Raw genomic sequence first — 19,011 nt, forward strand, 5'->3', positions numbered from 1 at the left:
CATGCAAGTTTCAGCCAAATCGCACCGGTAGAACTTGAGAAGAAGTTCAAAATGTGTTTTCAAGATGGCGGCTGTGGCGGCCATCTTGGATTTCGGATCGACCCGAAAAGTAACAACACTTTGTCGGGACCATGTCAGGATCATTTCATGCAAGTTTCAGCCTAATCGCACCGGTAGAACTTGAGAAGAAGTTCAAAATGTGTTTTCAAGATGGCGGCTGTGGCGGCCATCTTGGATTTCGGATCGACCCAAAAAATAACAACACTTTGTCGGGACCATGGCAGGATCATTTCATGCAAGTTTCAGCTAAATCGCACCGGTAGAACTTGAGAAGAAGTTCAAAATGTGAAAAGTTAACGCACGGCGGACGGCGCACGGCGGACGACGACGGACGAAACATGACGACTATAGGTCATCCTGACCCTTCGGGTCAGATGACCTAATAAAAAGAACAATACCTGACAATACATAGGGACACATAAATGTACCGGCTATAATATGATATATTTATACTGTAAAGTAATAAATATAATATACAGGTATTTATTTATTATATATCTATAGTAAATTCTATTTTAATTTCATGGTTATTACATTTAGTTTACAATCACTTTACCCTATACATTACCTGAACCTAACGGACCACGTGCGATCCTTTGTTATACATATACAAATTATAAAGGTTTATGGACAATTTATTTAAAGAAGTTATAACAGAAAACTATTAAGTATATTAATTATATTGCATAATGAATAATAAGTTAATTACTTTATTTCTAGTTAAATATTAAATAAACATACCTTTCAGCACTGTGGCCGTAAAGCACACAGGCTTCCAGCTATAGGTGTTACATGTCCGGTGCCTATTTTCCATGTAATGTGTGGACACGCTTCCACCAGGGTGGGCGTGCACGTGCAAGGACAGGGTCATGCAGGGTCAATGTGACACACTCAACCAATCCATTCACTCACCTCTCATACGTCATCATAACAACTTACATACACACAGATTTACATGTACAGGACATTACATGACACAGGGACATGTAAATTCAGACAATACACAGCGCATGTAGTTTTAAGACCTAATATAATAGATTTTATGTACACAGTGAATTCAAACACCGCGACATAAAGATACAAGTTATTTAATTGACAATTTTAATTGTCCATGCACACTGTTGGGATTACTTTAATCTCATCCCCCATATTACAATTCAATGTTAGTAATTGTAAGGTTCCATATGGTATCCGGAAAATTCATTCATTTATTTATTTCAAAATGAATATAAGTTATACCACAAATTTGAATATACTTGTATTTGTAAGGTTATACTGAAACATGTGTGTATCAAGTACAGGCACTGTAAAACTGAAGTGCATTACGTAGTGCACTAGAGTTAACATTGTAGTGCACTAGAGTTAACATTGTAGTGCACTAGAGTTAACACTGTAGTGAACTGGAGTTCACATCGTAGTGCACTCTAGTGACTACAATGTTTAGTCTAGTGCACTACGTTGTTCACTACATGTGCACTACAAAGTGCACTAGATACCAAGTTTAGTTTGCTCCTAACTGTATGTCTGAACGAATGTGGGTGTATGGAAACCTTTGAATGTATATAATAATTTAAGTAAACTCTTTGGTATATGTGTTAGGGTGTGTGTAAAAGTATAAATGTGAATGTCATGTAAAATTGATACAAATGAAATACTTTTGTTTTTGTATTTATGATGTTAAATTAATTGTCTTTGTCTGTATTGTCTGTAAAAATGAAAATGATTTCAAAAATAAACAAGAGGCCCAAAGGGCCTTAACGGTCATCTGACTACCTTGGCAATAGTTAAATTAATTATATATGGTGTCACTTTGTCAGGACCATGTCAGGATCATTTTCAATTTCTTTCAACAAATTTTATTTCAAACAAGAGGCCCAAGGGCCTTAACATATAGGAAATTAATTAGATATAGTGTCATTGTAGCCATCTTCGATTTTGGATTGACCCAAAAAATAACAACACTTTGTCGCGAACATGTCGGGATCATTTCATGCAAGTTTCAGCCAAATCGCATCAGTAGAACTTGAGAAGTTCAAAATGTGTTTTCAAGATGGCGGCTGCAGCGGCCATCTTGGATTTTGGATCGACCTAAAAAATAACACTTTGTCGGGACCATGTCAGGATCATTTCATGCAAGTTTCAGCCAAATCACACTGGTAGAACTTGAGAAGAAGTTCAAAATGTGTTTTCAAGATGGCGGCTGTGGCGGCCATCTTGGATTTCGGATCGACCCGAAAAATAACAACACTTTGTCGGGACCATGTCAGGATCATTTCATGCAAGTTTCAGCCAAATCGCACCGGTAGAACTTGAGAAGAAGTTCAAAATGTGTTTTCAAGATGGCGGCTGTGGCGGCCATCTTGGATTTCGAATCGACCTGAAAAATAACAACACTTTGTCGGGACCATGTCAGGATCATTTCATGCAAGTTTCAGCCAAATCGCACTGGTAGAACTTGAGAAGAAGTTCAAAATGTGTTTTCAAGATGGCGGCTGTGGCGGCCATCTTGGATTTCGGATCGACCCGAAAAATAACAACACTTTGTCGGGACCATGTCAGGATCATTTCATGCAAGTTTCAGCCAAATCGCACCGGTAGAACTTGAGAAGAAGTTCAAAATGTGTTTTCAAGATGGCGGCTGTGGCGGCCATCTTGGATTTCGAATCGACCTGAAAAATAACAACACTTTGTCGGGACCATGTCAGGATCATTTCATGCAAGTTTCAGCCAAATCGCACTGGTAGAACTTGAGAAGAAGTTCAAAATGTGTTTTCAAGATGGCGGCTGTGGCGGCCATCTTGGATTTCGGATCGGCCCGAAAAATAACAACACTTTGTCGGGACCATGTCAGGATCATTTCATGCAAGTTTCAGCCAAATCGCACCGGTAGAACTTGAGAAGAAGTTCAAAATGTGTTTTCAAGATGGCGGCTGTGACGGCCATCTTGGATTTCGGATCGACCCAAAAAATAACAACACTTTGTCGGGACCATGTCAGGATCATTTCATGCAAGTTTCAGCCAAATCGCACTGGTAGAACTTAAGAAGAAGTTCAAAATGTGTTTTCAAGATGGCGGCTGTGGCGGCCATCTTGGATTTCGGATCGACCCGAAAAATAACAACACTTTGTCGGGACCATGTCAGGATCATTTCATGTAAGTTTCAGCTAAATGGCACTGGTAGAACTTGAGAAGAAGTTGAAAATGTGAAAAGTTAACGCACGGCGGACGGCGCACGGCGCACGGCGGACGGCGGACGGCGGACGACGACGGACGAAACATGATGACTATAGGTCATCCTGACCCTTCGGGTCAGATGACCTAAAAAATTATAAACAAGAGGCCCAAGGGCCTTAACGGTCATCTGACTATCTTGGCAACAGCTGTATAGGAAAATAATTAGATATGGTGTCATGGTAGCCATCTTCAATCTGGGATCAACCAGAGATATAACAATACTTTGACAAGATCATATCAGCCGCATTTCATGTTTCAAGTTTCAGTTAAATTGCACTGGTAGAACTTGGGAAGAAGTTCAAAATGTGTTTTCAAGATGGCATCTGTGGCAGCCATCTTGGATCATCTGTGGCAGCCATCTTGGATTTTGGATCGACATAAAATATAACAACACTTGGTCGGGACCATGTCAGGATCATTTCATGCAGGTTTCAGCTTAATCACACTGGTAGAACTTGAGAAGAAGTTCAAAATTCAAGATTTTGGAATATTTGACTCTCATGACCTTGAAAGTAGGTCAAGGTCATTCATTTCCACAACTTTGATAGCCCTTTATCTCAGCATGCTACTGACTAAATATGAATACCCTGGACCTTTCGGCTAATTAAAAGGTGTAGTTAAAAGATTTTAGCTTAATTGACCCCTGTGACCTTGAAAGAAGGTCAAGGTAATTCATTTTTATAACTATGGTAAACCTTCATCCCAGCATGCCACCAGCAAAATATGAGTATCCTGGACTTTTGGGTTAGTTAACAAAAATTGTTCAAAGAATTCAGCCTATTTGACCCCTGTGACCTTCAAAGAACGTCAAGGTCATTGATATTCACACCTGTGGTAGCCCTTCATCCCAGCATGCTACAGGCCAAATATGAGTACCCTGGACCTTTTGGTTAGTTAGAAGAAATCGTTCAAAGATTTTAGCCAATTTGACCCCCGGTGACCTTGACAATATGTCAAGGTCATTAAGTTTCACAACTTTTGTAGCCTTTCATCCCAGCATGCTACAGGCCATATATGAGTATACCCTGGACCTTTTGGTTAGTTAGAAGAAGTCGTTCAAAGATTTTAGCCTATTTGACCCAGGTGACCTTGAAAGTAGGTCAAGGTCATTTATTTTCACAACTTTGATAGCCCTTCATCCCAGTATGCTACAGGCCAAATATGAGTACTTTGGGCCTTATGGTTATTGAGAAGAAGTTGTTTGAATGAAAAGTTTATGCACGGCGCACGGCGGACAGCGGACGACGACGGACGGTGCATGATGACTATAGGTTATCCTGACCCTTTGGGTCAGATGTCCTGTCCCCCCCTCCCCCAGAAAGGCATGTTGTTCAGCATTCCCTTAGTCCCTATGTATCAATTTTCAACAAAATAGGAAATATCGACAATGTGAGGTCCTAAAAATTTGTGATTCTATGGTGGCCTACATCTTCCCATGACTGCCTTACAGTAACTGCAGTAATGGAAAGGCCGTCTTCTGATTGGTCCAAAGGAACATTATTCAATGAATAGGGAAGTTATCATTACACATTGTATGGTGGCAAGTTCCCTGAATGAAGACGAGAAAATGCTCAACACGGTATAAATATGGAGTTAAAGTTATGGGATAAATATGTTCCCCAACAGGTGACTGTTGTTTATCATGTTTATCTAAACTCTCGTTAGTCAATTTTCAAATTTGTAAAAGACACTCGCTAAAGCTTCTGTCTTTTCAAAATCTTTTCAAAATTTTTAAATTAACTAACTCGAGTTTGATAAACAACAGTCACGTGTTGGGGAACCTCTATATTGCAATTTTTTTTTATTCTGAAATAATATAAAGCTCAAACATTTCAATGATGGTAAAAGTGTAAAGTAAGTAACTTGTGTTACTGAAAGATAATATATACTAATGAATCTGATCCTGTTTTTGAGAAATTAAAATTACCATGCGTTGGAGGTGAAGAATCTTTAATTCTCCTTTTGTATATATTAGTATGTTTGCTTGTTGTTTTTGTATCTTTAACAGCTTCCAGGTACTTAAGGATTATTCTCAGTATACGTATCTTTTGGGCTTATGAAGTCATAGACAAACAAGAGGCCCAAAGTGTCTGTATCACTCACCTGGTTTAATTTCTAAGGCCAAGTAATGTTCTGAATACAGGATCATTGTTTCTTTTCTGAAGGAATTCAAAGATTTACCTCTAATTTCCCAAAGGGCCCCACTCTTTCTCCTCAAAACAACATTGGTAAAGTACAATTTACCGTCGATTAATCCCAACATCAGGTGATTATTACGATATCATTTGATGTGAGTTTCGTGACGTCATAATCACCAGATGGTAGGACTAATCGATGGTAAATTGTACTTTACCCACCTCATTTTGGGATCTTGAAACCCCTGTATTGGAAGAACTCTAGGTACCAAGAGAAGCAATATATGAAATTTCTGCGAGAAACTTTCAGTACTTTTTCCAGAAATATTAACAACAAACTTCAATTGTCAAAATCCATGATACCTACTGTTGGACATCTTGTAGAAAGATCAGTCCAAAACGCAATATGCACATCTAGGATACTACACATGAAATTTGAAACTTTAGTACTTTCAGACAAATAGCGGAAACCTTCTTAAAATATTGTAATCCAAAATGACACCTTATCAGCCATCTTGTTGACTAATCTGTGCCAAAATGCAATATACACAAGTAGGGCCCAAAGGAAGCCTACATATGAAATTTGAGACAGATCCTTTCAATACTTTCTGAGAAGTAGCAATAGCAAATTTCTAAGTTGGCTGCCTCTTGTTGACTGACTGGTTCCAAAATGCAATATGCAGAACTTGGGTGATGCGGGAAGTTACTTATCCCAAATGTGAGAATAATGATTAGACTTTATTACCTGATCACATAATTTCTTAAAAGCTATTCTTCAGATCCCTCAAAGAGTCTGGTTTGTCATTTCTGGAGATCCAAGCAAAAAGTTTAGAAATATCAGCAGTGTTGACATGTGATATAATATGGGTATCTGGGAGACTTCCTCGTTGTCTTCAAAGAGGCTGACTGAAATAACAAGGAAAAAATACACATTGTGCAATAAGGTTTTTGAATTGCATTGTCAAACTCAAAATTATAAATAACCCTTTTCATATTAGTCACAAAATAAAAAGAGAACCATGGGCCTTAACATTCAAATCAGGTTTGATACAGAAAGTCACATAGATATGCTTAGACTATTTGGCTCCATGCACCAATCAGCCTCATTTGATGTCATTGAAGACTAATATGAGCGCAATAACGTTTTGTAAAATAATAAAGAGAAAAATGAAAAATTTTATTATCTAGAGAACCACTATAACTGGTTGCATTGACTTGACTTCTCACACTATGAAGAGTACTTTCCATTACATCTGTGAGTTGAGGTGATTCTTGTTATTTAAGTCATTTTGTCATTTTTAGCTCACCTGGCCCGAAGGGCTGGTGAGCTTATGTCATGGCAAGGCGTCCGTCGGCGTCCGTCTGTCCATCAACATTTCCTTTAAATCGCTACTTGTCCTAGAGTTCTGCATGGATTGTAACCAAATTTGGCCACAAACATCCAGAACTTGTATAAATTTTGGCTCTGGTTCCCCGGGGGCAGGAGGGGCGGGGCCCAATAGGGGAAATAGAGGTAAATCCTTTAAATCGCTACTTGTCCTAGAGTTCTACATGGAATGTAACCAATTTTGGCCACAAACATCCTTGGGGGAAGGGGAACAGAACTTGTATAAATTTTGGCTCTGGTCCCCCGGGGGCAGGAGGGACAGGGTCCAATAGGGGTAATAGAGGTAAATCCTTTAAATCACTAATAGTCATAGAGTTCTGAATGGAATGTAACCAAATTTGGCCACAAACATCCTTGGGGGAAGGGGAACAGAACTTGTATAAATTTTGGCTCTGACCCCCGGGGGCAGGAGGGGAGGGGCCCAATAGGGGAAATAGAGGTAAATCCTATAAATCGCTACTTGTCCTAGAGTTCTGCATTGATTGTAACCAAATTTGGCCACAAACATCCATGGGGGAAGGGGAACAGAACTTGTATAAGTTTTGGCTCTGGTTCCCCGGGGGCAGGAGGGGCGGGGCCCAATAGGGGAAATAGAGGTAAATCCTTTAAATCGCTACTTGTCCTAGAGTTTTGCATGGAATGTAACCAAATTTGGCCACAAACATCCTTGGGGGAAGGGGAACAGAACTTGTATAAATTTTGGCTCTGGTCCCCCGGGGGCAGGAGGGGCGGGGCCCAATAGGGGAAATAGAGGTAAATCCTTTAAATCGCTACTTGTCCTAGAGTTCTGCATGGAATGTAACCAAATTTGGCCACAAACATCCTTGGGGGAAGGGGAACAGAACTTGTATAAATTTTGGTTCTGGTCCCCCGGGGGCAGGAGGGGCAGGGTCCAATAGGGATAATAGAGGTAAATCCTTTAAATCACTACTAGTCATAGAGTTCTGAATGGAATGTAACCAAATTTGGCCACAAACATCCTTGGGGGAAGGGGAACAGAACTTGTATCAATTTTGGCTCTGGTCCCCCGGGGGCAGGAGGGGCGGGGCCCAATAGGGGAAATAGAGGTAAATCCTTTAAATCACTACTAGTCATAGAGTTCTACATGAATTGTAACCAAATTTGGCCACAAACATCCTTGGGGGAAGGGGAACAGAACTTGTATAAATTTTGGCTCTGGTCCCCCGGGGGCAGGAGGGACAGGGTCCAATAGGGGTAATAGAGGTAAATCCTTTAAATCACTAATAGTCATAGAGTTCTGAATGGAATGTAACCAAATTTGGCCACAAACATCCTTGGGGGAAGGGGAACAGAACTTGTATAAATTTTGGCTCTGACCCCCGGGGGCAGGAGGGGCGGGGCCCAATAGAGGAAATAGAGATAAATCCTATAAATCGCTACTTGTCCTAGAGTTCTGCATTGATTGTAACCAAATTTGGCCACAAACATCCATGGGGGAAGGGGAACAGAACTTGTATAAGTTTTGGCTCTGGTTCCCCGGGGGCAGGAGGGGCGGGGCCCAATAGGGGAAATAGAGGTAAATCCTTTAAATCGCTACTTGTCCTAGAGTTTTGCATGGAATGTAACCAAATTTGGCCACAAACATCCTTGGGGGAAGGGGAACAGAACTTGTATAAATTTTGGCTCTGGTCCCCCGGGGGCAGGAGGGGCGGGGCCCAATAGGGGAAATAGAGGTAAATCCTTTAAATCGCTACTTGTCCTAGAGTTCTGCATGGAATGTAACCAAATTTGGCCACAAACATCCTTGGGGGAAGGGGAACAGAACTTGTATAAATTTTGGCTCTGGTCCCCCGGGGGCAGGAGGGGCAGGGTCCAATAGGGATAATATAGGTAAATCCTTTAAATCACTACTAGTCATAGAGTTCTGAATTGAATGTAACCAAATTTGGCCACAAACATCCTTGGGGGAAGGGGAACAGAACTTGTATCAATTTTGGCTCTGACCCTCTGGGGGCAGGAGGGGTTGGGCCCAATAGGGGAAATAGAGATAAATCCTTTAAATCGCTACTAGTCATAGAGTTCTGCATAGATTGTAACCAAATTTGGCCACAAACATCCTTGGGGGAAGGGGAACAGAACTTGTATAAATTTTGGCTCTGACCCTCTGGGGGCAGGAGGGGTGGGGCCCAATAGGGGATTTAGAGGTTAATAAATTCCTTCAGAAAAGAAACAATGAACCTGTGTTCAGAACACTACTTGGCATTACAAACCAGGTGAGCGATACAGGCCCTCTGGGCCTCTTGTTTGTTCGCCCATTAATCCCCTGGGGTTATTTTGGTCCAGTTTGACTATATGTTAAATTTCATTTTACCATGTTCGACATATTTCCTATGGAAATTGAACAAATCATGCATATTGATATGCTTTCCCTATTATAATAAATAATATCCACAGAGAATAAAATATGAGAGATCCCAGGACCATAAAATCCACATTTTTAGGTCATCTGACCCAAAGGGTCAGGATGACCTATAGTCATCATGCACCGTCCGTCGTCGTCCGCCGTGCGCCGTGCGCCATGCGTAAACTTTTCATTCAAACAACTTCTTCTCAATAACCGTAAGGCCCACAGTACTCATATTTGGCCTGTAGCATACTTGGATGAAGGGCTATCAAAGTTGTGAAAATAAATGACCTTGGCCTGCTTTCAAGGTCACAGGGGTCAAATAGGCTAAAATCTTTGAACAACTTCTTCTAACTAACTGAAAGGTCCAGGGTACTCATATTTGGCCTGTAGCATGCTGGGATAAAGGGCTACCAAAGTTGTGAAAATAAATGACCTTGATCTACTTTCAAGGTCACAGGGGTCAAATAGGCTAAGATCTTTCAACGACTTCTTCTAACTAACCAAAAGGTCCAGGATACTCATATTTAGCCTGTAGCATGCTGGGATGAAGGGCTACAAAAGTTGTGAAAATTAATGACCTTGACGTATTGTCAAGGTCACCGGGGGTCAAATAGGCTAAAATCTTTGAACGTATTCTTCTAACTAACCGAAAGGTCCAGGGTACTCATATTTGGCCTGTAGCATGCTGGTATGAAGGGCTACCAAAGTTGTGAAAATAAATGACCTTGACCTACTTTCAAGGTCACAGGGGTCAAATAGGCTAAAATCTTTGAACGATTTTTGTTAACTAACCCAAAAGTCCAGGGTACTCATATTTTGCTGGTGGCATGCTGGGATGAAGGGTTACCATAGTTATAAAAATGAATGACCCTGACCTTCTTTCAAGGTCACAGGGGTCAATTAAGCTAAAATCTTTTAACTACACCTTTTAATTAGCCAAAAGGTCCAGGGTATTCATATTTAGTCAATAGCATGCTGAGATAAAGGGCTATCAAAGTTGTGGAAATGAATAACCTTGACCTACTTTCAAGGTTACGAGAGTCAAATATTCCAAAATCTTGAATTTTGAACTTCTTCTCAAGTTCTAGCAGTGTGATTAAGCTGAAACCTGCATGAAATGATCCTGACATGGTCCCGACCAAGTGTTGTTATATTTTATGTTGATCCAAAATCCAAGATGGCTGCCACAGATGATCCAAGATGGCTGCCACAGATGCCATCTTGAAAACACATTTGAACTTCTTCTCAAGTTCTACCAGTGCAATTTAACTGAAACTTGAAACATGAAATGCGACTGATATGATCTTGTCAAAGTGTTGTTATATCTCTGGTTGATCCCAGATTGGAGATGGCTACCATGACACCATATCTAATTATTTTCCTATACAGCTATTGCCAAGATCATACATGCCATACCTCCCGGCGTGAGACAAAACCTCCCGTATTTTAAAGCCTTTTATTGTCTCCCGGCAGGAGAGTCTAAATTCCCGATTTCTATAAACCCCTCCGTTTTATTTTCGTTGCCACATTTGTGTACATGCTAGGTTAATTTTAGCACGAGAGTAACCACTCCCTGACCCCCTGACCAACACCCAAGTGGCCCTAATTAGCAGCCTTGGGCTATTTCCACCTTGGCTTGTGGTGTCACTTTCACTCGCGTCTGTGTATTACGTAAACTGAAGTCAAGCAGCCGATCGGCTGCGTAGAAAACAATCAGCTGGCCTTTCAATAAATTTTATGACTACAGCTAGTGAGCATTACAACAAAACAAATACTGCTTACAACTGTGAATGATTTACTCACGTTTTTAATGTTAAATAGGCCTATCTGTATTTGATGGATGTCACAAACTTTGCAATCGTAATGGCCGCCATTTGGGTAATTGTAATAGATGATCCGGATTTTATAGAATTTCCGGATTTCCTAATAACCACGTTAAAAATGGAAAAAGTATTATTTTTTTTAGAATTTCTGTGTGAATTTATTTTTAGAAAAAAAAAAAATTAATTATAAAAAATTATCGGTAGTAACTGAATTTAAATAAATAAAATTAAAAAGAAATTTACTTTTTTTCTCTCTCAGATTAAATTACATTTTGAATACTACTGTAACGATTCTGGTTTTTTTTTTAATTTAGTGCTTGTAAATGTAAGAACTTTATCTAAGTTAATTATCTGTTATTGTGAAAGATTATTAAAAAGCCCAGTGTAATATTTCGAACAATAAAACTGCTCCAGAACTGGGAGTATATAGGGATGTGACTACTTTTGCAAAACCACACATTCCTTTATTTCAGTAAAATTCAATATGAATGCAGAATTTCATCATAAAAAAGCAGATATTTAATTTATTCATATATGTCGCGCGTATACCTCCCTCTTTTGAGACCAAAATCCCTCAAAATGGTTATCAATCTCCCTCACCACCCCTAGAAAAATATGGCATGTATGCAAGATAGTCAGATGACCGTTAAGGCCCTTGGGCCTCTTGTTTGTAAAGGACCTTAGCTTAATTAGACCAGTCAATTTTTAAACAGTATTGAATTTCATCATATCTGTGAGTTCATAAGAAGAGTTTTGAAAGTTTATTCAATTTTATCCCCTTTGGCCCATCTCACAGCTCCATGGGGGTTTGAACCAACTACAGTAATTCAAAATATTGATTGGCTTTTTCTTTATAGAAGGTTTTAGTGAAGTTTAGTGATTTTGCCTCAGTACATTTGGAGGAGAAGTCGAAACTGTAAATTGTTTACAGACACACAACGGACAACGGATGACCACAAACAAAAGTGATTGTCGACTCAGGCCTACCAATTGCAAGGGTTGCAATATCTTTGACCACTTGACAGATCCATGTTTGATTCTTTTTCTCCCATACTAAGTAGATAAAATATGAAATTTTCATGGCTTTCTAGCTTTTTCATTACGCCATTTTAACAAGAATGTCGTTTAGGTATCAAAATATATGACATCGACAATGCACATCGCATGCTTTGATGACGTCACGTAATTGTCTAGTTATCTTCTTCCAATCAACCATGGGATATCCTTGTGATTTATGCATGGGAGAAATATTTATTCATTATAGATGCAAAATCTCTTGACATTCATACTCCCATAATAGCCAACTGAATACAGTCCGATACTCATTCAATCCTGAAAGTTCACGAACTGTTTCAGATTTTGAATTCAAAGCATTCAAATGTGTCTTCAGTGGTGAATGAGCTAAAAGTCACTTAAGCATTGAACATCTAGCGCTTCATGTTGAATTTGCCTTTGGCCAGTTTCCATTCATATTGGCTATGAATGCAAACTGAAAGACGTTAAATGCTTATATTACATTTGGTTACAATTTATGATGAAATCCCAAGGAATTTTGCATCTTTAATGAAATAATCATTGGTTATTGTCATGGATGGAACAGCCATTTGAACTGCCGTCTTCCATGATCGCTGGCACGGCAATTGTGACGTCACAATAATAATGACGTCATGATTAGCGCTTGAAGTTCATTGTCTATACATGACTGCCAACTGCGTTTGGTAAGGTTACATAGTGGGACTGCAGTGAAAATGTAAATATATGGTAATGAACTTCACTTATCTGACTAAACACAGTACTGTATATTTGTAAATGCTGTACACAGTGATATGGACATATCCTAACTTTAATTTGCATTAAGAAGATCCTCCCCTTAGAGTCAGTAGCTTCAGACCAGTAACTAGCTTAGGCCTATAGAGCATAGTGTGCCTCAGAAGGAATCAAACCTGTGACCTCCGGCATGCATACTGGTTGTTTCTCTACTGACTGAGCTAAAGGAAATTTCCTCCTAGTGAAAAGCTAAAAAGCAACTCTAACCTGTATCTCTACACGCCTATTTACATTTAAAACGTGTTACACTACTTAACAATTTCCCCTTTGAAATGTGTTCACCCTAAAACACACACCAATCCAGGTTATCTCTCTCTTCTTACATCCAATTTGAGTGTTCTACAGCACCCCATGTAACAATGCCAGTTGGGATCAAACCCTGAGCTTAACGGTGGTCTGCTACACTACTAGAACGAAATAGTAACCGGCTTAATATACATTTTGGTCAGATACAAAATGGTGCCTATGTGCCCTAGTGGAGCACTGTCTGACAATCAATTGGGCAATTTCCTATACATTTTGTATAGATTTCCAATTATTTTATGTGTATATATATATATATGCACATGTATTAGTTATGTACAAAACAAGCATATTGATCATGATTTAATGATATCTACATAACTGATTACAAGATGTCATGTTCACAATTTGTAGACTTGCTGTATGATTTTCCTTTATAACATGTGAACCAAATGATGTCTGGCTGTGAACTTGATATATGTACACTATAACTAAATCTACTACTAGCCTTGGGTACTTAAGAAAGAACCTGTATTGGTATGTGTACATAGATGAACAATGAAATAACTGATGTGCCCTTCAGTCATGTTAAAATAAATTAATATAATAAATTAACATACCCTGCCTTCACTTTAATTTGTTCATGTGACGAAGATAGGCCAGAAACTATCCATCCATCGTCCAGAACTCCATGTGCATACATTGTTGTCTAAAATATATTATTGCAGACAGTGGGTAAGTCCTGTAAGTAAAGAATTAAAAACAAGTGCTCATGTTCAATCCATATATAAAGGAGAATTCGAAGAAATAGAACTGCCTCCAACACATAGATTTTAAGTTTGATTAAATAAAAATAAATGGACAATTTAGTAAGGCTAACTCTGTTATAATAATTACAAGGTTCTACAAAGCAAAATTCAGTAAATCACGGATATAAGGAACTTCTATGGACCAATTAAATATTTCTGTTGTAATTATAAGCATAGTTCGCTATTCTATTACAGACAACAATGAATTTGCTTTAAGTGTGTTCATTACATGTTTTACTGTGTGACCAAACCTAATGTTGTACATTTTTTATTGACCTAATTTCAATTAATACTGTGAATATTCCAAAATGTATATCTATAGGTTTATTAATTAACCACTTTCATATTGGTAACAATACAAATATGCACAGATCCCTTCAGTACTTTTAAGAAATAGCGGTCACATACTTCAACAAGAGATCCCAGAGGGATCTTGGCGCCCACCAAAGATTGATCTATGTCTGACAAATGAAAGAGGGATCTTTTCTCTGCTTTTCAAACTTACACTTCTTTTTTCTGCTTTTCAAACTTTAAACTATCAAAATCCAAGATGGTGGTCGCAAAATGCAATAGGCAGAACTAGGGTCCTAGGGGAACCTACATATGAAATTTGAGAACAATCCCTTCAATACTTTCTGAGAAATAGCGGTAACAAACTTTATCTATCAAAATCCAAGATGGCCACCGGTCGGCCATCTTGTTGACCGATCAGTCCCAAAATGCAATATGCACAACTGGGGTCCTAGGGGAACCTACATATGAAATTTGAGAAAGATCCCTTCAGTGCTTTCTGAGAAATAGCGGTAACAAACTTTAACTATCAAAATCCAAGATGGCTACCTGGCGGCCATCTTGTTGACCGATCAGTCCCAAAATGCAATATGCACTACTAGGGTCCTAGGGGAACCTACATATGAAATTTGAGAACAATCCCTTCAGTACTTTCTGAGAATTAGCCGTAACAAACTTTAACTATCAAAATCCAAGATGGCGGCTGGTCGGCCATCTTGTTGACCGATCAGTCCCAAAATGCAATATGCACTACTAGGGTCCTAGGGGAACCTACATATGAAATTTGAGAAAGATCCCTTCAGTACTTTCTGAGAATTAGCCGTAACAAACTTTAACTATCAAAATCCAAGATGGCGGCTGGTCGGCCATCTTGTTGACCGATCAGTCCCAAAATGCAATATGCACAACTAGGGTCCTAGGGGAACCTACATATGAAATTTGAGAAAGATCCCTTCAGTACTTTCTGAGAAATAGCGGTAACAAACTTTATCTATCAAAATCCAAGATGGCCACCGGTCGGCCATCTTGTTGACCGATCAGTCCCAAAATGCAATATGCACAACTGGGGTCCTAGGGGAACCTACATATGAAATTTGAGAAAGATCCCTTCAGTGCTTTCTGAGAAATAGCGGTAACAAACTTTAACTATCAAAATCCAAGATGGCTACCTGGCGGCCATCTTGTTGACCGATCAGTCCCAAAATGCAATATGCACTACTAGGGTCCTAGGGGAACCTACATATGAAATTTGAGAAAGATCCCTTCAGTGCTTTCTGAGAAATAGCGGTAACAAACTTTAACTATCAAAATCCAAGATGGCTACCTGGCGGCCATCTTGTTGACCGTAATCAGTCCCAAAATGCAATATGCACAACTGGGGTCCTAGGGGAACCTACATATGAAATTTGAGAAAGATCCCTTCAGTACTTTCTGAGAAATAGCGGTAACAAACTTTAACTATCAAAATCCAAGATGGCTACCTGGCGGCCATCTTGTTGACCGATCAGTCCCAAAATGCAATATGCACTACTAGGGTCCTAGGGGAACCTACATATGAAATTTGAGAACAATCCCTTCAGTACTTTCTGAGAATTAGCCGTAACAAACTTTAACTATCAAAATCCAAGATGGCGGCTGGTCGGCCATCTTGTTGACCGATCAGTCCCAAAATGCAATATGCACAACTAGGGTCCTAGGGGAACCTACATATGAAATTTGAGAAAGATCCCTTCAGTACTTTCTGAGAATTAGCCGTAACAAACTTTAACTATCAAAATCCAAGATGGCGGCTGGTCGGCCATCTTGTTGACCGATCAGTCCCAAAATGCAATATGCACAACTAGGGTCCTAGGGGAACCTACATATGAAATTTGAGAAAGATCCCTTCAGTACTTTCTGAGAAATAGCGGTAACAAACTTTAACTATCAAAATCCAAGATGGCTGCCTGGCGGCCATCTTGTAGACCGATCAGTCCCAAAATGCAATATGCACAACTAGGGTCCTAGGGGAACCTACATATGAAATTTGAGAAAGATCCCTTCAGTACTTTCTGAGAATTAGCCGTAACAAACTTTAACTATCAAAATCCAAGATGGCGGCTGGTCGGCCATCTTGTTGACCGATCAGTCCCAAAATGCAATATGCACAACTAGGGTCCTAGGGGAACCTACATATGAAATTTGAGAAAGATCCCTTCAGTACTTTCTGAGAAATAGCGGTAACAAACTTTAACTATCAAAATCCAAGATGGCTGCCTGGCGGCCATCTTGTAGACCGATCAGTCCCAAAATACAATATGCACAACTAGGGTCCTAGGGGAACCTACATATGAAATTTGAGAAAGATCCCTTCAGTAGTTTTAGAGAAATAGCGGTAACAAGAATTGTTAACGGATGGACGGACGGAAGGACGGACGGACGGACGGAAGGACGGACGGACCACGGACGAAAGGCGATTTGAATAGCCCACCATCTGATGATGGTGGGTTAATTATCAAAATTCAAGATGACGGCCTATCGGCCATCTTGTTCATCGATCAGTCCCAAAATGCAATATGCACAACTTGGGCCTTAGGGGAACCTGTACATGAAATTTTAGACAGATCCCTTCAGTGCTTTCTGAGAAATAGTGGTAGCAAACTTCAACTACCGAAATTCAAGATGGCGGTCTGTCGGACATCTTGTTCACATATAGGTCCAAAAATGCAATATTCACAATGCAACTAGGGCCCTTGGAGAACCAACATATGAAATTTGAGACAGATTCCTTCAGTACTTTCTGAGAAATAGCAGTAACAAAACTTTAACTACCAAAATCCAAGATGGCGGCCAGTTGGCCATCTTGGTAACTGATCGTTCCCAAAATGTAATATGCACATCTAGGGCCATAGGGGAACCTACATGTAAATTTAGAGACATATCCCTTCAGTACTTTCTGAGAAATAGCGGTAACAAACTTTCACAATCAAAATCCAAGATGGTTGCCTGGCAGCCATCATGTTGACCGATCATTTCCAAAATGCATTATGCACAACGAGGGCCCTAGAGAAACATACATATGAAATTTGAGACAGATCCCTTCAGTACTTTCTGAGAAATAGCAGTAACAAGAATTGTTAACGGACGGACAAAAGGACGACGGACCACGGATCCCCGGACGAAAGGCAATTTGAATGATGATGGTGGGCTAAAAATGTAACAAATGGGACGCTAGGTTTAAAAGGAAACCAAAATGTAAGTTGTGGACGAAATTAATCTCACAAAAGGTCATCCATACATTTATTCTTTCTGTACTCATGGCACATGAATCTGTCACTGTAAACTTGCAAATGCTTTTCATCCCTTGAGATGCATTGGTGAATATGACAAATACCCTGATACAGATGCAGTGATCTTTTTAGCATTTATTCTTTCAGCAAGTGTTTATTTATATACTGTGTGTGTATTGTATATATCCAGAGGCTTACACAATTAATAGTTGGGTGGCCATCGCTCTCTACTTGTCGCAGCGGAATTGCCAGGAAAAGTACTAAGCATCCTGTGCCAGAGTTACTTTGCCTGTGCACTGTAATAATGCTCCAGCGTACTCCACACTGTGCCAGCTTCTTCCTCGTTCCTTCACGCTTAGTTTCTATGACGGCGGCAATTCTGTCACCACAAGTGAAATGTGGACCTTTGACACTGAAAATATAAATATGAAACAGTTACCTATGTAATATAAGCTTTCGTTCTTGCTCTTCGACCAATTCCATTGGCTTTAACTGGAAATAAGAGAAAACTAGCAACTACAGGCCTAAGCCTTTATGTAATAAACATTACTCTAAATAATCCAGTCTTATATATATGGATGATACAGACTTGATGTGAAATGTATAAGATACGCATAATTTGATATGCATTAAATTACATGATAAGAATTATTGGTGTAATCTAATCGATCATATTAAAGCCTTGAAATGACTGAGATTTATGCACATGTAAACTATACACATATAATATAGATTACAATATGATATATATCATAGCTAAATAAAGATAATATATGTTTGTTTGTTTGTTTGTTTGAGTTTTACGGCCCATGATCCAGACTGAATATAAACAATGATTAGGTACTCTACAGGCCCTTACTGGTCAGCGACCATTTCTCGACAAGTACCAATTCTCTCCATCGCATCTGTATCTGTACGATTAGCCTGTCATGCAAATTTACATTGATAAATTAATACGAGTGTAACAAAATATTGGACTATCGATATATTGTGATTGTCTATTCGATTAATCAATGGAAAATTCAACAAGTCGATAACAACAGCTGGAAGTGTGCTAATAAGCTTTCAATAGTTTTAATAGTCAGATATTTTCATGTAGCTAGATGAACTCAGAGATTTGGTAGTCTTCCAGTAACAGGTTAACAGTGTAACAATCACGATAAAATGCATACAATCAAACAGGAAACACGGTTATCGATACTGTCTCAATCATGATCTATCGCAATAGTGCTTTCCCCAATAGCATTATATTGCAATGGTTAAAATTATAGGCGATAGTAGTCACTCCCATAAATTAACAGGTTCCATCTGAGTAACAGTTTTGCAATTGAGTAACATGCTGATGTAACCCTGTGAATACTATCTGCAATATACCGCTTGACTAGAGAGTACTTCTCTTTAGCTCAATCTGTTGAGCATCAGACTAGTAACCCTGAGGTCCCGAGTTCAAATCGTGGCAGAGGCATTGGCCGTCAGCTGGCCTTGGCATATGGTTACATACAGAGATGGGGAAAGAGTGTATTGTAACGGGTTGTACAAATGTGTTTTCATATCTGGGTAACTG

The sequence above is a fragment of the Argopecten irradians genome, chromosome 8 (genome assembly GCF_041381155.1).
Source record: "Argopecten irradians isolate NY chromosome 8, Ai_NY, whole genome shotgun sequence".
Taxonomy (NCBI): Eukaryota; Metazoa; Mollusca; class Bivalvia; order Pectinida; family Pectinidae; genus Argopecten; species Argopecten irradians.